The sequence below is a fragment of the Petaurus breviceps genome, unplaced genomic scaffold (genome assembly GCF_028583685.1).
Source record: "Petaurus breviceps papuanus isolate PSGF00001 unplaced genomic scaffold, PetGlider_PUasm1.0 90919, whole genome shotgun sequence".
Lineage (NCBI taxonomy): Eukaryota > Metazoa > Chordata > Mammalia > Diprotodontia > Petauridae > Petaurus > Petaurus breviceps.
Genome location: NW_027187378.1, coordinates 35049913 through 35070476, shown reverse-complemented (window position 1 = coordinate 35070476; position 20564 = coordinate 35049913). Strand labels below are relative to the sequence as shown.

At 38.7% G+C, this 20564-nt stretch overlaps 1 protein-coding gene across 9 annotated transcripts in view; it reads left to right on the top strand.

The window, feature by feature from the left end:
* The window catches only part of CSGALNACT1 (chondroitin sulfate N-acetylgalactosaminyltransferase 1), a 405491-nt gene that overhangs the window by 247909 nt on the left and 137018 nt on the right, over nucleotides 1–20564 (top strand). For 2 of the 9 annotated variants that reach the window (XM_069075772.1, XM_069075769.1), the window contains exon 4: nucleotides 8243–8321. The exons of the other annotated variants lie outside the window; for them this stretch is intronic. The gene's annotated coding sequence lies outside the window, so the exon portion shown is untranslated. The remainder of the gene's footprint in view (nucleotides 1–8242; nucleotides 8322–20564) is intronic. 9 annotated transcript variants of the gene reach the window in all.

Genomic DNA, 20564 nt, shown 5'->3' with positions numbered 1-20564 from the left:
CCCAGGTGTTTCTGAAATCATCCCTGGAATGGCTGAACAAATTGTGTTATATGAATATTTTTCATACAAATTGGAAGAAAAACTCCTACTTTCACTTAATCTGTCTATTCCTTAGTTATTCTCCTATATCTCTCCTTCATTTTGTGGCTAAACTCAAGAGGACTGTTTACATAGGTGCCTCCATTTCCTTTCCTCTCTTTGACTTCTTAACTCCCCAGTTTGTCTTCCAACCTCATCATATAACTGAAACTGCTTAGTTACCAATGATAACTCAATTGCCAAGTCCAATAACCTTTTCTCAATTCTCATTCTTGATTCCCTGCTGACTTCGACACTGATAATCACCTCCTTGTTGATACTCTCTTCTCTCTAGATTTCTGTGACACTGTGCCCTCCCGGTTTTCCTCCTACTTCTCTGACTGCTCCTGCTCTGTCTCCTTTACAGGAACTTCATCCCTAAAAGGATTTGTTCTGTGAAGTTTGGATTCAGCCAAAGGCCTGCACTTGAGGGCTTAGAGGGCCACATGTGACTTTGAGGCTACAGTTTCCCAACCCCTGCTTTATACTAATTAATTTGGTGACCTCATCAGCTACCATGGTTTCAATTACCATCTCTATCCAAATGACTTTCAGATTGATTTTGTCCAGCCCTAACCTTTGTCCTGACCTCTACTCTCACATCTCCAATTACCTATTAGACATCTCAAATTGGATGACCTGTGCACATTTTAAACTCAACATGTCCCAAAGCAAACTCACTGTCTTTTTTCCAAAGCTCTTCCATCTTCCTAACTCCCCTCCCATCCTCAGTCACCCAAACTCAAAACCTAGATATCATCCTTAACTCCTTACTCTCTCTCACCCATCATATCCAATCACTTGTCAAATCCTGTTGTTTTTTTTATCTTCATAAAACCTCTCATATATACTCCCTCGTCTCTTCTGACACAGCAAGCACCTTGGGGCAAGCCCTCATCACCTAATAATAATAATATTGATAGCCTACACTTATATAGCACTATGTGCCAGGCATTCCAAAATTATTGTCTTGTTTGATCTTCACAACCACCTGGGAGGCAGGTGTTGTTATTGTTATTATCCCCATTTAACATCTTACTGAGAATATCACAGTAGCCTTCTGGTTGGTTTTCTGCTTCAACTGTCTCTTCACTCTAATCCATTCTTCACTCAATTAATTTTGCTAAAATGCAGGTCAGATGACACTCCCTTATTCAATAAACTCCAGTGGCTCCCTCATACTTCCAGGATCAATCCTGTCTTTGACTTTTAAAACCTTTCATGACTTGGTCCCTTCCTACCTTTCCATTCTTCTTACACCTTACTCCCATTTCTCCCCTCCCACCTTTCCCCTCACTGTCCACTCTGCAATCCAGTGACACTGGTGTCTTTGTGTTTCCTCGGACACAACACTCGATCTCCCAACTCCGACTTGACTGTCTCCCATGCCCACAATGTTCTCCTTCTTATCTCTTCCTCCTGGATTCTGTAGCTGTCATCAAGTCTCAGATGAAGTCTCCCTTTCTGCAAGAAGCCTTTCCTAGTCCTTAATCTTGATACCTTCCCTCTGAGATTATGGCTCCCCTTGCCCTGCCATTTTTCTGTATATATTGTATTTTGTATATAGTTGTTTGCTTATTGTCTCCCTCGTTTTAAACTGTGAGTTCCTTGAGAGCAGGAACTGTTTTTTGCCTTTCTTTGTTTCCCCAACACTTCTCTGCCTGGCATATTGTAGGTGCTTAATAAATATCAACATACTATTAATTACAGTCAATTACCCTGGTACTTCCCCAGTTTATGATGGCAACTTGGTCACCATTTATTTCCCTGCCTCATATCAGTTAGCATCAGCAAAAAATAGACATCTTAAAGTGAATAATTCAACCTTATAGATGGTTCTTTATCCTGAACCAGTCACAATTTATTATTGGGTTCTGGAGTTGACAAATCATTTCTCCTTATACCTACACATCAATTTAAGGGTTAAAAATACATTAAAATTCTTTATTCAGTGAGGATATGTATTCTTGATTTTCCTGGGAATCAAGTGTTTCGAAGTTGACATGAAGATTATCTTTCTTGCTGTCAGACTCCATTCTAAACAGATCAGCAATTTTAGATTTTTCTACTAATGTTAGGCTGAACCACTCCTATATTATTGTTAGTAGACCATTGCTACTTTAACCATGTTTTTTTTTTTTGCCAGGATGCTTTTTTGGTAGCTTCTTTATTGCTTAGAAACTGAACAAAAAATGTTGTTGGCAAAGTGTCAAGCAGTAGGGAGTTTTCTGGGCCTCTGGGATTAGTGCTGGGCCTGCTTTGATTCACCATCTTCATTAAGGGTCTGGTGAAGGAGGACTTGGTGTGTTAATAAAGTGTGCTGAAGATTGAAAGCTGGGGAAAGTTGTGAACAGCTGGGAGAACAGAGCAAATTTTAGGAGAAAAGCCATCAAATTCCTGAATAGATAAGGTTATGGATAGAAAAGTATATGCCAAGCTTCTGTGAAGATGTCCAATGCCAATGATATTAATGACCCATATCCCAGGATTGTTGTGATAATAAAATGAAATATTTGTAAAGCACTTTGCAAACCTTAAATAGTTACATAAATGCAAATCCTTCTTCTTCTTTTCTTCCTCTTCTTCTTCCTTCCCTTCTTCTTCCTCCTTTCTCTCCTCCTCCTCTTCTTCCTTTTCCTCCTTCTGTACATCTGAAGCAAAGATTTTTTTTTGTACTTTAAGGTTATTTTCAGGTTCTTGCAAATTCTGGGGAAAATTAAAGCAAGTCTGCCATTTCTGTGGTTTGGCTTGTGCATGGCTATGTAATAGCTGTACTTTCTCTTTAATAATAATTTTCTAAAAATCGTGTCCTTCCTCCATTTGCACTTTTAAGTGCTCATGGTCGTGTGTGTGTGTGTGTGTGTGTGTGTGTGTTTCCCAGCCATTTCCAAATTGTTTCTCTCCAAATAGGTCTTTGTTTACTTTATTAGGTCATTCACATGTTTAGCATCGCTTTCTCTGCTTAAAAATAAGACCTTTCCCTCCAGAACTTAATTGTCCCCATTACTGTGAGGCTGATCCAGAGTAATTCTTGATGATTTAGAATCTGTAGCAAGAGACTTCTGTGTGTCTTCTAGAACTGCTCCAGTTATTTTCTTTCTAGGTGATAGGGAATCCAAAGCTTTTTGGAAAATTGGGGACAATTGAAATGAAACTTCTCTTCACAGGGATTCTCTGATAAGAGTTAAGGGAATATAGGCTAATTTGAAAGAGTTGTGTCCCCTCCTTTATAAGCAGGCTAGACTGGATTGTGATTGTTGTCATTGTTACCATTCATTTTGAGGGATTTCTCTTTTTTCGTCTGGCTTGTGATGTCCTCATTGTAGGAAACTTCTAGTGTGGAAAGTCCCTTCACCCATGCAGATCAGCAACTAATTTGTAATCATATGATATCAACAAATTTCCTAGATTCCCTAAGATGTTCAGTGGCTCATCACAAGTCTCCATTACTATGAGACTGGCCCTTTATCCACTATAACATACTGCCTCTCATTGCTAATGCTATCATTACTCTATTCTTGCTAATTACAATGCTATTTCTTTCCCCATTCTCTGGAATTGCAGTTCTGAGACTTAAAACTAGGAGAGATTAATGAAGAGAGATTATATGGTATAGGGATACCCAGTAATACAAATCACTTCCCAAATCAACAGATATTTATAAAGTGTCCCATGCCCAAGGCATTGTGGGTTATGATATGTAAGAAGGAAGAGATGTTTCCCTTAAGTTGTTCATAGTCTGGACGGGGAGGCAAGATTCAAATATGTGAAAAGTTAAATGAAAATTTAAATAAATAATTCAAGACACCTTGTAGATAGCACAAGGGGGCATATGATTATCAAATGAATTGTATATGCATGAATTATTATAGGACTTTAGAAGAGTGAGAGATCTCTTTAGATTATAGTTATCAGTGCGATGTGACATATTGAAAAGCAAATTCAAGCTTAGGCTGCTTTATGTGCAGCACAGTGCTTTGTTCATGGTAGGTGCTTAATAAATCTTTATTTAATTCATTTGAATTGATAGAAGAGAGAGGGAGTATAACACAGGGAATAGCAGACCAGGCTGGGGGTCAGGAAGCCTTGAGGTCAGCATTGCGTCTTCTACATTCTAGCACTAAAATACATGGGATTATGAAGGAAACCAGTTATATTGAAATACAGTTACAAAAATATTTTTAAAAAATTCCTGGATGTCAGGTTACAGATTTCTTCTATGAGACTATAAGTTACAAAGGGGTTGCTGATCTACATTAATATAGGGAATTCCTATAAGAAGCGTATCTCATATAGATAAAATAACACATCCATCTCTTTTTCTAAGTGTCTAGAATGAGGGATGTGATATCTTGTGTCCTGCTCAGAATACTTCTAGGTTATGGTATCATTTTTCTTGTGTCACATTTTAGGAAGGTGAGGTTGCCATGATTATTAGACATTCAGATGACATAAAATTGGGGATGTCCACTAATTCAGCAGAGGACAGAAGTCAGTGTCCAAGAACATCTTGACAGGCTAGAGCATTGGGCTAAATCTAATTATTCGAAATTTAAGAAGGACAAATGGATGGAGATGCCATGCTATAATGAATTGACAGAGCTGGTCTCAGAGTTAGGAAGACCTGGGGTCCAGTACTTCCTTTGACAGATACTAGTTGTAAGACTAGGAGAGACTGAGGAGCTGGTAGGTGAGGGTGGTTAAGGGAGCATTCACATAATAAACTCTTCTGGTTTAAATTGAAGTATTTGAAAAGGAAAGGAAGACAATTAGTTGGGTCCTGAACTTGAGAAAGTTGACCTTTGAAAGAAAGACCCCCCCATGGGGGCTGGTAGATCACAACCCCCATGAGCTATATGAAATACGCTACTTGCTTCCAATGAGAGTCAGTCATCCAGTCAACAAACATTTATTAAGGGCTTACTATTTTCCAGGACTTGCCTAGAGGAAGCTAGAAGGTGCAGTGGATGGAACATTGTACCTGGAGTCAGGAAGTTCAAATTTGACCTCAGATACATATTAACTGTATGACCCTGGGCAAATCACTTAACCTCTGCCTGCCTCAGTTCCCTTATCTGTAAAATAGGGACAATAATAGCACTTACTTCCCAGGGTTGATGTGAGGATCAAATAAGATAATATTTGTAAAGAGCTTCATGGATCTTAGTGCCATATAAATGCTAGCTATTATGAATCTTTCAGTACCCCAGGCAATTCTCTTAATTGTAGAGCAGGTATTGATCTGTGTCTATAAGGAGAGAGCCTTACACCAATGATATTACAGGTCTGAGAAAAAATAAAAACAAAAGAAATGTATGCAGTCTTAGAGTTGGATTAAAAGAGCCTGATCCCCAATAACAGTGGGGAGGAGACATAATTAGAAAGCAGTTTGTCTGGAACAGATCTGAGGGGTTTTAGTGGGCTGCGTGCTCAATGTAAGCCAGCAGAATGATGGGCAGACAGGCAAGATAATGGGACCTGGAGCTGCAGCAGGAGGGGCTCAGCTTCTGGGAGTCAGGAAGGGATTGGTGCAATGTAGTTTTCCCAGGACAGATCACATCGGAAGTTCATGTTCAGTTCCGGGTACCCTGTTTGGGAGATGATGGATAAACTGGAGAGCATCCAGAGGAGAGAAACCAGGATGGTTCCTGGCCTTGAGTTCATGTCCTGCCAGGATCTGTTGAAGGAAGTGGGGAAGAATCTCTCTGGAGAAGAGGAGACTCATGGGAATGTGATAAGGAAACTTCAAGTATTTGAAAGGCTATTTTGTGGAAGGGGAGGAAGTGTCTAGAATTGCTCTGTTTGGCCCCAGTGAACAAAATCAGGAGCAGTTGTAGGGGAGGGGCGGGGAGGGGCAGAGGGGGAAATCCCAGTCTTGATGTCAGGAAAACCTTTCTGTTAGTTCAGTGGACTGCTCCTGAGGTGGTGGGTTCATCATAATTAGAAGTCTTGAGGTAGAAGTGACGTGATCACTTGTTGGGTATATTGTTGTGGGGGATCTCTTTCTGGTACGGGTAGGCTTAGGCTACCACCAGGCTAGCTACCGTTTCTAAAACTCTTTTTTGCTCTCCAACTTTCCCTTGGTTAATAAGTATGTGTGGACTTCTTTAATAAGTATATAGCTCTGTGATTGACACTGGGCATTCAAAGAAGCAGGAGACATGGTCCCTGCCCTCAAGGAGCTTACAATATAGCAGGATTGAGCTAATACAAAAACCAATCCCATATTTTTAGAGTCAAGCAATAATAAAATAATTGAGAGTTAAATAATAAAATAGCTGTGAGAGACTGAATATCAGTATAGTTGGAGTTCAGGGATGGTAGGAATCTTTGTGGTCTGGAGTAGTCTCTGAGGTTTTGTGGAGGAGGTAGTGAATGATGAATCAGATTTAAATAAGCATACCGGTTGTGAAAGGACATTCCAGACTTGGGTAAGAAGAGTGAGTAAAGGCGTGGAGGTAAACAGACCTGTCTGTTTGGGGTAGAGACTGTGTACCAATAGGAAACAATGGAAAATGTAGGAAGGGCTAGAGTGAGACCAAATAATGGAGAGGTTTGAAAGCCAAGGGGAGAGAGATCTCTTGTGGGACTATATATGGCAGGCTAAGAAACTACCTGGAACAGATTCTTGAAATGACACGAGAAGGTCAGTGTTTTTGGTGTCTGATATAAAGATTAAGTGACTTGCCTTGCTTCACTCAGTCAATTACTATCTGAGGTCAAATTTGAACTCAGGTCCAGTATATCAGTAAATACTACACGTATATATTGTATATATTTCCCGCTAGCCTATGAAGTAGAAAACATGAAGATTCTTGAATTGGAAAGTAAGGCAATATGTCTTCCTGCTTCCTACCCCGATCTTTAAATGGCAAAGAACTAAAATGTAATTTTTGCTCCTATTATAAGAAATACAAAACAAGGTTTCGCTCAGCAGCTATTAATCTCCTGCCTTAATAGGCAGCCCTTAGAGCATTGTCCATATGCATTTTTTATGGCGATGGCTATTAGTAGGTATTTTATTGAACCAGACTTGTAGGTGCACAGCCTAAACAGAAGACTGCATAGTTTCATCTGTCTCTTCTGATGAAACTTCCGTGGCTAATAAGGGGATTCAGAGATTACTCAAGGCAGTTCCATTTATCAGTTCTAGTTAGCCTTCATCCAATTTCTTTCTGCATGTATTGGAATGGCCATTTTAAACCACTAAGCCTTATTGCCATATCAGATTTGCAACATGACTTAAGGAGCATTCTTTTGGATGAAGAGCCATTATTGTCTTTGAAACGATACAGGGCATTTTTCCATTGGGTTTCTTGCCATCATGTGGAAAGCTGGAAGCCTTCACTAACACTTACCACAAGATTAAAACAGGGAGAGAGGGTTTTTCTTATACAGCTAATGTTCTCCTTCAGATTTTCCCAATGGAACTGGCGTCTTGGGAAATATGCACAGAGTGATGATTGTGGCATTTTAATCTATTAAGAAGATGATAACTTTCCCCTTTTGTCTTTCTTTCAAGGAATAATTTTATGAGATTTTTTTTCCCCATTTTTTCCTTCTTGGTCCCTACTTGAACTCACAGCCATCTCCTTACACATCCCACAGGCCACCACGTGTATTTTGGCAGGTCCCTAGTGGTTGAAGACAGCTACCACAGCTTCTCTTTGGCAGGGGCCACAATACAGTAGGTGAAAAATGCACTGCCAGAATCACTTTTTCCCGAGCCTTTGGACCATAGATAGACTGACTCCCCAAATGACTTGTGGAGGTGGGGGAAGGGGAGGGAAGCCTATCTAATGCAAGGTTATTTTTTTTAAATGGGTTCATTATTATTTGATTAATTTCTCTACATTTTTCATGCCTCTTTAAATTGTCATTCCCTGTGCATTTTATATATGCGTGAGATGGTTTATGTCACTTGGGAGTTTTCCATTTCTGATTCAATTTTCTCTTCCTTCTGCCTTTAGCCCTGCCAAGAAATACTTCTTCATGCATTTCGATTCATCTTCTCTGGCCCCTGCTTAATGGGTTTTGCAGGGTCATCACCAGAGCATTTTCCCACTTGTGTGCTGCCTTTTATTGGAGAATGTAGGGATCAATGCTTGATCAGCTCCCCTGGAAGTTGCTTCTTTAATGACAACCAATTACTTCTCTCTTACAGAGTTTAATATTATGACCAACTGTGAGTTCACTGATGGAGAGTATTTTTTCCACACTTCCTACCTGCTTCTTAGGAGTGGGTGAGTGCCAACACAATCCAATTTGGCAAATATTTCTTAAGTGCCTGTTGTTCAGACCTCTGTGTCTCTAGCATAGTATAGGGGGAAGAGTATTAGAATCGGAGTCAGAAGACATGGTTCAAATTTAAACAATGACACCTACTAGCTCTGTGATAGTAGGCAAGTAAGTCACTTAATCTCCATAAGCCTCAGTTTCTTGATCTATAATATTTCATTGTCTCATATGCTTTAAAAGATCATTAAATGACTTGCCCAGGGTCACATAGCTAGTTGTGTCTGAGGCTGGTCTTCCTGACTTCAAGCCTAGTCTACTCTTCCAGTTAGGTGTCTAAGGAGACTATAAGGACACTGAGGCTCAGTTAGGTTAAATCACACAGATAGTTAAGGACACACATGTAGTAAGTAGCATAGCAAGGATTTGGACCGAGTCTTCTCACTTTAAATCTGATTACACCCTACTATCATTTGCTTATGCAATAAAAATAAGAAATGTTATTTCAAGGCAATGGAGAAAGTAAAAACTTAAAAAAGTCCTTTTCTTCTTTTAGTTTATAGTCAAATTAGGGAGTAAAGACATAAACCAGAGAGGACACAAGAGGACAGGCTGGGTACATCAAAGAAGTGCCAAACAAAATGCTCTATAAGGTACCTGGGGGCAGGCATCATTAGTACAGTGCCTAGGACACTTAAATGCTTGTTGACGTGACTTGGATCTTCATGGAGAGTTGTTTAGTTGTGACCCCATTTTGTTTTGCCATTTCCTCCAGCTCATTTTACAGGTGAGGAAACTGAGGCAAACAGAATGAAGTGACTTTTCCAGGGTCACACAGCTTGTATGTGTCTGAGGCTGGTTTTGAACTCAAGGAGTCTTTTTGATTTTAGGCCTGGGGCTCTGTGCATTATGGCGCCACCTAGCTGCCCTTTCATGGTAAGAGTAGTATGGAATAGGGCTCTAAAAGATGGGTAGGAATTAAACAAGTGATGATGAAGATTTAGTATTTTCTAACCTTAGAGAGCGGTGGGGACAAAGACACAGGGTCAGGAAATCACAAAGCATGTGGGATATTTAATCTGGACAAGAGGACACGTTAGCTGTCTTGAAACACTGGAAGGGATTTTATTTGAAAGGAGGCACCTAAGACTTGTTCTGTTTGATTCTAAAGGGCAGTGGGTGGAAGTTGCAGAAAAGCAAATTTTGTCTTGATATAAGTAAAAAATTAAGAAAAATTAGAGTTGTACTAAAATAGAATTTGAGATTTATCACCTTTTGTTCTACTGAATATGCTGGGGAAAAATACAGTGAAGTAAAGAAAGTATAGCTTAAGTTTTGGGCATTTTTGGCAACCTGATTAATATTGTTTAAACACATCTGGAAAGCATTCCCCCCAACCCCCATTTTTTGGATCTTAGCACCTCTTTCTCTAATATTTTTTTATTGTGTTATTCTAATTATGTCTGACTCTTCATGATCCCATTTGGAATTTTCATGGCAGAGATACTACAGTAGCTTGCCATTTCCTTCTCCAACTCATTTTACAGATTAGGAAACTAAGGCAGACAGAATTAAGTGACTTGCCCAGGCAGGCTCACACTGCCAGTAAGTGTCTGACATTTCAACTCAGAAACATGAATTTTCTATGCCTGGCATTCTCTGCACTGCACCACCTAGCTGCCCATTTCCCTAACATGGCTATGATAAATATCTACTTGCCCTGCTAGGATGTTGTGTTTATGATGTAGTCCTGTCTGTGTGACTGTGTGAGTGCTTTGGACTCTCTGGATGGAGTCTAAAGATTTTTAGGAGTTGTTATCATCATTATTTCTATCTCCCAGGAAACAGAGACTTTACCGAGAAAACACTCACTTGGGAACTCTGAGAATACTGGACTTTGCCAGAATTCCTGACTCTCAGCTAAATTGGGTGTTCTTCAGGTTGTGCAAAGTGACCTTGCCCAGGAGGGGGGTAGGGGTGGGAGATAGAAGAGAATACAGCTGTGTTCTCAGTATAGCTGTGCTGGAAGGGATGGTTGCACAGGTGCGGGATTACATGTAAACAAAAAAGTCCCTCTAGCCCATTTTGATGAGTCTGTTTTCCTCCCCATCTTCTCCTCTCCTCCCCCTTTTTAAAACCAAAGAATGTGTATCAGTTGAAAAGTATAAATAGCTTTAGTTTTGAGTACGATTCTTTTCATGCTCAGATTTGTATGGGAGCAGAGGGGTGACATATCATCTGGAATATCAAATGCTTGCTTGAGTAATTGTCCAACATCTGAATCATGGTATGATTTATAAATGTTGTCCAAGTTATGGATATATTCTATTATAGACTCTAAGGAATTAAATGTAAAAGTATGTGAAGGAACAGGCTTAGATCTGAGATTTTACTTACCATGGCTGTTCCTAGAGAATTAACGCTTTTCTGCAACCAATTCAGACAAAAGAATTTGCACCTGGCCCCAAGTTTCCTCTTCCTGGCATTTTTCTATGCTTCATTGATTTCTAAACCCTAGCTGAAGAATCTTCTGACCTGGCTAATCCTTAAATCTTCTAGATCGCCTACAGTCAAAGATGTGACCTAAATGATGTCTAATTAATTTCCCTCCATCTTTTCCTATCTATACTTTAAGGAAAAGTCTGATAATTATCAATAGCCCCCCTTTCCTTTACTGTTTTTGAGCCATCTTGAGTGTGATCAAAGATATTTCTTTACATGGGAAAAGAGGATATCAATTTAGAAATAATACCAGGGTAAATATGCACAAAAGATCCTGTGCAGTGCAGACTAAATGGTACCTAAACTTTTTTTTCTGTCTTTTTGGAGGAGAGGAAGGCAGGGCAATTGGGGTTAAGTGACTTGCCCAAGGTCATATGGCTAGTAAGTGTTAAGTGTCTTGAAGTGTTAAGTGTCTGAGGCAGGATTTGAACAGTGCTCTATTCACTGCACCACCTAGCTGCCCAGTATTTAAACTTTTAAGTTACTCTCCCTAGCTACAGCTCCCCAAGCCTACTTTGGCCTTCTTTATAAATGATGGCTTTGATATGATAAAAAAAGACCCAAGCCAAAATCATCAACGAAACAGCTACTAATAGCAGCTACTAATCTTCTCAAGATCAGCAGAGAAGTTCTCTGTGCCAGAGGGAAACAAAAAAGTTGTGACTCAATTTCTGAGTCTAGGATTTAGAGTTCAAGCAAGGTTTGGTTGTAATCAAATGGCTTAGTCTACTGGATTCTTTCTGAGAATGACCTGAGGCTCCAGGAAGCTGGTAGAGACAAACATATCCAGTAGCAGACAACAGGATAATTTCTTTCTTTCTTTCTTTTTTAAAAAATATTTTTATCTATATTGTTAAATATTTCCCAATTACATTTAAGTTTCTTTTAACAATCATTATCAGTTTAAAATTCTTGCTCTCTTTCCCACCCTTCCCTCCTCCTTGAAGAGGCAAGCAATTTGATTTTGATTATCCATGTGAAGTCATGCGAAACATATTTCCATATTAACCACGTTGCAAAAGAAGACACAAACAACATAAAACAATAAATATAAAAGTTAAAAAAAAGTATGCTTCAGTCTGCATTCATAGTTGATCAGTTCTCTCTCTGGAGGTAGATAACATTTTTCATTATGGGTCCTTCAGTATTATCTTGGATCATTGTTTTGATCCAAGTAGCTAAGTCTTTTGTGATTGATAGATAATCTTTACAATATTGCTTGCTACTATGTACAATGATCTGGTTCTGTTCGCTTTACTTTGCATCAGTTCATATGTGTCTTCCCAGGTTGTTCTGAAACCAGAAGGATACTTTCTGTAGCACATACTGATTAATCTTATTATTGAAGAGAACTAAAATAATATCTAAAAAAGGGTATCTAAATGTTTTATATTTGAGGTTATAATAGAGTCAAATGTGTCATTTTCTTGCCCATCCCTGATTATTTTTTTATAATAAATAGCTCACATTTCCTGCACAACTTATACATATTTGCTCAGATGACATTTTCTACATCATCTTCCACATCAGTCCTTTTTTCTCTACTCACATTGCTACCCACTTTGTTCAGGCCCTTCTTGCTTATTGTCCAGCCTATTGCAATAACCTCCTCATTGGTCTTCCTGACTCAAGCTTCTCCCATTTTTATTCATTCTTCACAAATCTGACCATGTTGCTTTATTACTCACTAAACCCCAGTTGCTCCCTATTTCCTCTAGGATCAAATGCAAACTTCCCTTTTTGGTATTTGAAATCTTTCATAACCTATGTGAACAGACACAGAGATAGAAAAGGATGGGGCATGGGGGATATTTAGCCTGAAGGAGAGAAGACTTGGACTTGATAGTGGTCTTTAAAGGATCTTATGTGGAAGGAGGAATAAGATCCCTTTGCTCCCAAGATCCCTACCTCCCTTTCCAGCCTTCCTTCATATCATTCTCTTCTGTGCACACTGTGGTCCAGTTGAACTGACGTTCTTGCCACTCTTTACACATAACATTCTGTCTCCATGCCTCAGCCCTGGATGTTTCTCATAACTGGAACAGATTTCATCCTCACATCTCTCTCAGAATTCCTAGTTTCCTTCACGGTTCAGCTCAAGCACTCCCTTCTCCATGAGACCTTTTCTGATCTTCCCTTCCCTACCCCAGCCCTGGTGATTCTCCCTCCCAATCACCTTGAATTTATTTTGTAAATATTTATATATGTATCTTTGTCTCTCTCAGATAGTCTATGAGTTCCTTGAGGACAGAGATGATGTCTATTTTTGTCTTTGTATCTTCATTGCCTTGCAGAGAATGCAGCACATAGTAGGCACTTAATAAATCCTGATTAATTGATTAATTCACTAAAAGACTTCTGAATTTGTAAAGCAGTGTTCTTCCTACAAACTATCTGAGGTAAGTAGTGAGAGTTTTATTATAGAATTTTAGAGATGAGGTACAGAGAATTTAAGTGAATTTCTCATGATCATACAGGCAACATATGCCAGAATAGCAATATGCCATAGTAGAAAGATCACTCCATCTAGAGTCAGAGGAGTTGGGTTCAAATCTTGGCTCTGCAGTTTACTGCCTATGAGATCCTGGGGACATCATTTCTCCTCGTCAGTCCCCAAGTTTCTCATCTTTAAAGTGGAAGAGTTGGCTCACTAAGGTCCCTTCCAGATCTAAATCTGTGATTCTTTTTCTTTTTGGGGGGGGAAGGGGCCAGGTGGTAATGACTAAATAAGGTTCCTTTTCTGAGGTCCCTTCTAGTTGTGTGTGTATTTATGTATATACATACCTACCTACATACATTATGTGTGTGTATATATATATATATATATATATATATATATATATACACAAACATACATATATATATGAATCTAATTCCATTTCCTTCTCCATCTACCATCTTCATGGCTTTGTGCTGGCTGTGCTTGCTTCGGATACTCTCCCTTCTCCCTCTATCTCAGAAAATATCCTACTTCATTACTCACTTCTTTTACATGAAATAAATCTTCAGATTCTCCCAGCTGCTAGTGTCCTCTCTAAGTGACCTTTGTTATTGCTTTTTAAAAAAATTTATTCTATATACATTTAAATAGGTTCATGTTATCTCCTCCATAGAATTTAAGACCCTTGCTAGGTGTGTGAGTGCTTCCCTGTGATCCCTGCTGCAAGGGGAGGATGAGGCTGGTAGATTGCTTGAGCTTGGGAATTCTGAGCTGTGATAAGGCTAAAGCTGATTGAGTGTCTGTACTACGTTTGGGTCATCCATATGGTGAACCCCAGAGATCAAAGTTGGGTGGGAAAGCACCATGCTGCCTAAGGAGGGCTGAATCAGCCTAGGTTGGAAATGGAACTGATTAAAACATCTGTGTCAATCAGCAGTGGGATCAGGACCAAGAATGGTCACTGTACTGCCAGTCTGGGCAAGATAGGGAGACCTAGTTTCAGGAAAGAAAAAAGTAAGCTCTTTGAGAGAAAGGAATATAGTAATGTTTCATTTGTGTGTTTGTGCTCCCAGAAGCTGATCATTATTTGGAACATTGTAGGTTATTAATAAATGCTTGCTTCCTTGATTGCTTCCATGAATCCTATGGCATGGGAACTTTCAAAATCATGTCTTTTGACTCAAGTCCAGTGCTTCTTCCCCTACATCATGCTATCCTTCATTCATGTTGACTTGTTGTTAGTGTCATAAGATTTTGTTGGTTAATGGAAGGACACCATTGCAAAGACTGAGCATAAAACAGAAATGCAGAACTATCCCTAAGACAGGAACAATGGCAGCTGGTGCCCAATGTAGTTTTCCCAATCATTTTTGGGCTCAGGAAACCAGAAGGTGTTGGTGATAACTCATCAAGATGATTCTAAAAGGAAAATATTATTCCTGAGGCCAATATTCATAAAGGGACTAAAGCAATGGGATCATGTTCTTTGTGGAGAAAGGAAGAAAGAGACATTGCACTTTACCATTGCTTGTAAACTACCTGAGAAGAAATTGTAGAGAATTAAGTGTATTTGAAAGTACTTCTAAGTAAAAATGCTCTGGGTCTGCATAAGCCCATTTTCTATTCTGTGCTGCATTTGTCAATAGGGAAATTGCACAACTCTCTGTGGAGAGTAACATGTCAGAGTAGTTCAGCTGAATATTATTTATTAATGAGAACATTTGCAGAAAATTCTGAGCTCACAAAAGGAACCTCAGGCCAGGAAAAGCAGCAGAATTTACATGATTGGGTAAAAAAAAGTCTCATACTGCTTTTAACTTAAAAAAAAAACAAGAGAAGTTTGAGTAGAGATTGGATAAAACTGCATTTTATTTTATTTTAGTGGGGCAGAAGGGAGCTTGAGGTTGGACACCAAAAGAAAATGTAGATTGTAGATACTGTGTAAATGGAAAAGATACTGGTCTAAGAACCAGACAATTTTCCCCTTTCCCCTAACTGATAGAAACACTATGGTGTAGAGAAGGGGTTCTTTGCTTTGGCAGACTGGTGAAGGTTTTGGACTCCGTCTCTGAGGCAGCTAAGTGGTATGGTGAATAGAATGTTAGACTAGGTGGTGCAGTGAATAGAGCACCAGCCCTGGAGTCAGGAGTACCTGAGTTCAAATGTGACCTCAAACACTTAATACTTACTAGCTGTGTGACCTTGGGCAAGTCACTTAACCCCAACTGCCCTACTTCACCCCCTCCATAAAGCAAAAAAACAAAAACAAAAATAAAAAAAAACCTAAAATAAAATACTTTTCATTCTGTTCTCCAAGTCTGTTATCTCTCTGTCAGCAGGTAGTTTACATGTTTCATCATGAGACTTCTGGAAACATGGTTGGTCATTATATTGATCAGGTTTCCTAAATCTTTCAAAGTAGTTTGTCTTTGTAATATCATCATTGTAAAAATTGTTCTCCTGGTTCAGCTCACTTCACTCTATCAATTCTCCCAAGGTTTTTCTAGTTTCTCTGACATCATCCCCTTCACCATTTCTTATAGCTCAATAGTATTCCACCACATTCACATGCCATAACTTATTCACCCATATACAACTTATTCAGTCAGCTGATGGGCACCCTGTCAGTTTCCAATTCTTTGCCACTGCAAAAATAGCTATGATTTTTTTACATCCTTAGAGTTTGTTTTATACTAATCTCTCCCTTAATCTACCCTTCCTCTAATTCCCTCTTCTCCCTTCTCCCCTTTCCCCCATATTTGCTTTGAGTGTACCTGTGTGTGGGTATGTATGTTTATTTTTCTCTATTTTGACTATTTCAGATGAGAATGAGGTATAAATGTAAATTTCTCCTCCCACCCCATCTTCCTTGTATGTATAGATTTCTACTTGCACATCATGATTGTGAGATAATTTTTCCATAACTTTCTCCTTTCCCCCTCCCCCTAATGTTTTCCTCTTCCCCCCCTTTCCATTCTTCCATTAAGATCAAGAAGACAACAGAACCATGCCTAGGTTCTCTGCTTAGACTCTCTCACCTCTGATGATGATAGGGTACAGAGGGGACACATATATCATCTCCCTATATTTTAATGTAAGCAGTTTATTCTTGTTAAGCCCCTAATGATTATTCATTCATCTTTACCTTTTTATGTTTCTCTTGACTCCTATATTAGAACTTCAAATTTCTTTGCAATTCTGGTCTTTTCATCAGGAATGTTTGGAAGTCCTTATTTCATTAAAGGCCCATTTTCCCCCTTGTAGAATTATACTCAGATTTGTTCAAAATCACATTTAAAATACATAAGATAAAATACAAAGCACACTAATTATTATTATTATTTTTAAAAGTAACTTGGGGTTAAGTAACTTGCTCAAGGTTACACGGGCCAGTTATTTCTGGGTGTGGTGCTAAGTATCTGGGCCTGGATTCGATACCCAAGTCATCCCGACACTGGGGCCGGTGCTCTTACTCGCTGAGCCACGTGGCCACCCCTCACACTAATTATTTTTAAAGTGCTGTAAAAATAATAAAAAAAAGACAAGTTCATGGAAACCGACGTAAGAACCCCTGAACTAGATGATTTCTAAGATCCCAAGAAAAGAGGAAGCCAGTATAGTAGAAAGAATAACAGATTTGGTATCGAAAGATCTGGTTTTGAATCTAGACTCTACCACTTCCTATCTACATGACCCTACGCAGTCACTTTACCTCTTGCATATCCCAGTTTTATACTTTGTAAAATGAGGTGGTTAAACATAGACAACCTCTAAAATAGGAGTTCTTAACTTTTTTTGTGTTATAGATTTCCTTTGGCAGTCTGTCAAAGCCTACAGATTCCTTCTCAGAAGAATGTTTTTAAATGCATAAAGTAAAATGCACAGAGTTATAAAGAAAACCAATTATATTGAGATACAGTTATTAAAAATTTTTCTTAAATAATTTTATGTCAAAATTTTTTAAATTAAAAAATGTTCAAAATTGTTTTACATGTAGTTTGGAAAAATAAAATATTATTTAAAAACTCAAAACAATATTTTGGACCCAGGATTAAGAACCGCTTTTGTGGAGGAAAGAGTCCTAGATTTGGAGTTTTTGAGTCCTGATTTTACCACTTACTAACTTAAACAATTCTTACTACTAAATTGGACCTCAGTTTTCTCATTTTTAAAATGAGGAGCTAGTGTAGATAATCTCTAAGGCCCCTTCCAGCCTGAAATTCTGTTATTTTTTCATCCTCTGTTTGACTTTGAACCTAATGTCAATACCTCAGTTTACCACATGGGCACAAAGGAAACATTACTTATACTGTATATATCATGGAGGTAGCATGTTGGGAAAAACAAATAAGATTACCTATATAAAAGTGCTTTACATTCTCAAGGGATGAGCATTGATACAATATATCATTAAATGGATAATAAATTACATTGTTGATGATGGTAACTTTCCTTGCAACCATCCTGTAGGTGGTCTAAATCAGGATTATTATTATTGTTGTTTATACATTTTACAGATGAGAAAATAGGCTAAGATGAAATGAAATGACTTACCCATAGTTATACAATTAGGAAAGGTCAGAGCTAGGACTGAAACCTAGATCTTGGACTGATTGATTTTGTATTGACTTAACTGTGGCCAGATTATATCTCTCCTCATTCCCAACAGTAGAATGTAGGCCCCTTATGGTCAAGGACTATTTTTCATTTTCTTAGTTCTACCCTTTGCATATGGCATGTGCTGAAAAAAAAAAATGCGTGTGTTGGATGTTTGATCCATGGTCCAGCACATTTTGTAAAAGCACCATGCTTTATGAAACATGTTATGAGACATTTGTTTTACAGGGTGTCCCAAAAGTCTTGGTGCATATACACCTTTTACACAGCACACTATACTAGGCACAGTGGGAGGTAAAGAGATTTGTGAGTCTAGTTGGAGAGACAAGATATTCACGTTCAAAGTTAGCAAACAGAATGAGGCAATGACAATGAAGCAATGAATTGGTTCCAGGGCAAGTGTTATGAACAATAAGGGCTATGGGAGTTCAAAAGAGAAAGAGGTCATAATGAACTTGAGGGATCACAAAACCAGTCAAAACAGGGGTGGCCAAGTGGCACAGTGAGTAAGAGCGCCGGCCTTGGAGTTGGGGGACCTGGGATCGGTTCCAGCCTCAGATACTTAACACCCACACAAAATAACTGGCCGTGTAACCTTGAGCAAGTTACTTAACCCCAATTGCTTAAAACAAAACAAAAAATAGTCAAAACCAACACCCCCCAAAGAAATCCCTGATGCAACATTACTCTCTGCTTGACCATTTCCAGTGCCAGGAAACTTAATGCCTCATAATACAACCAATTCAATTGTTGGATAGCTTGAACTTATTAAGAAGTTGTCTTACTGAACCAAAATTTGCTTCCTTGTAACCTCTGGCCATTTATCTTAGTTCTGACCTGAGACTAAACAAAATAAGACTAATTCTCCTACTATTTAAAGACAATGATTATAGATAGCTCTCCTGAGTTTTCTCTTGTACAGGTTAGATTTTCCCAGTATGTTTAATCGCTCGATACAGTTGAATAAGAATAATACAGCTAGTTGGTACAGTGGATAGTGTTTGACTTGAAGTCAGGAAGACCTGGTTTTGGATCCTGTCTCAGACACTTGCTAACTGTGTGATTCCTGGGCAAGTAACTTGACCCTGTTTGCCTCAGTTTCCTTACCTATAAAATGGGGATAATAATAACATCTATCTTCCAGAGTTATTGTGAGGATCAAGTAAAGCGCTTTGCAAACATTAATGAGCTATATAAATGGTAGCTATTACTATCTGTTCTAGGTAATATTAGCTAGTCACAATCCCATTAGACTGTTAGGTCCTTCAGGACAGGGATTATGCTTTGATTTTTTTTTTGTATCCTCATTGCTTAGTACAGTGTCTGACACATAGTTTTGGTGCTTAATTAATGTCTATTGACTGATGAACTAGTCAGTCTGCAGCAATATTATTTGGTACAAGAGATAGAGTACACTCAGGAATAGTTAACTGTTGCCTGCTTAGGAAAGGTATTGTGTTTCAATAGGAAAAGGAAGAAGAACTGAGTTTTAATATCTCTCTAAGCTTCAGTTTCCTGATTTGTAAAATAGTTGGATTAGATGACTTCACAGGTCTCTCTCAGCTTTAAATCTGTGGTCCTGTGATTCACAGGTGAGACATTTGCGGATTGGGAACATTTTTCTAAGGTCTTTTCTTGCTAAATTTCTGACGTTTCTCCTCCCCCATCATTTTCAACCATCACCACACAAGTATAGTGTTTTTTCCCCCTTAAACTGGCTCCTTGACAATTGGTTGAGTTGTACAGCAATGATCTTACCCTAGCTTATTCAACTTTAAGTGAGGTCTTAATTTCAGAAACCCAGGAGGCTATTTCAGTAGGAGGATTAAACAGCTCCTGGGTCTAAGCACAAATGTCAATGCACCCTTTTGGTTTCAAATTAAAAATGTATGTCAGTGAAGAAGCTCCTCAAAGGAACTCATCCACATGGAAGATATTATGTGGAGCTTTGGCAAATAAATATTAGACTAAGTTGAGAGCTTCAGGATTTCTCTGCCAGGTAAGTCTAGAACTTGTAGCATTTTCAGTAATAGGGAATGACAAGCCAGGTAATCTATCCATGGTTTTGTTTTGCTTTATAGAACATGTGATCCAGAAAAGTTGAGTGATGTTTAAAGTTTTTCAAAGTCATATCATTTTCCTCTGCCACCACTCACTTATATTATGATTTCAGAACTGCTTTACCTTGATTTCTGATTGACATTCATTTGGCTGTGGCTCTTGGCAGCTAACTTTAATTTCCATGCCCTACCACTGTTAATTATTTTTTAATATAATTTTCAAGTTGAATGGAACTTGAGAATTCAACTGGTCCAGTCTCCAATCTGAGTAGTAAAGAGACCTGTATGGGTTATAGAGTGAAAGCCCAGGTTTCTACTAGATTTTATCTGCTTCATAGGCAGCTAGGTGGCACAGTGGACAGGGTACCAGACCCTGAGTCAGAAAGACTCATCTTCCTGAGTTCAAATCCAGCATCAGACACTTCCTAGCTATGTGACCCTGGGCAAGTCACTTAACCCTATTTGCCTCAGTTTCCTCATCTGTAAAATGAGTTGAAGAAGGAAATAGAAAACCACTCGAGTATCTTTTGCTAAGAAAAACCCAAATGGCATCATGAAGAGTCAGACATGACTGAAACAGTGAACAACAACTTTTCAAAGTACTCTCACATTTCTGTAAAGAAAGTCAGATT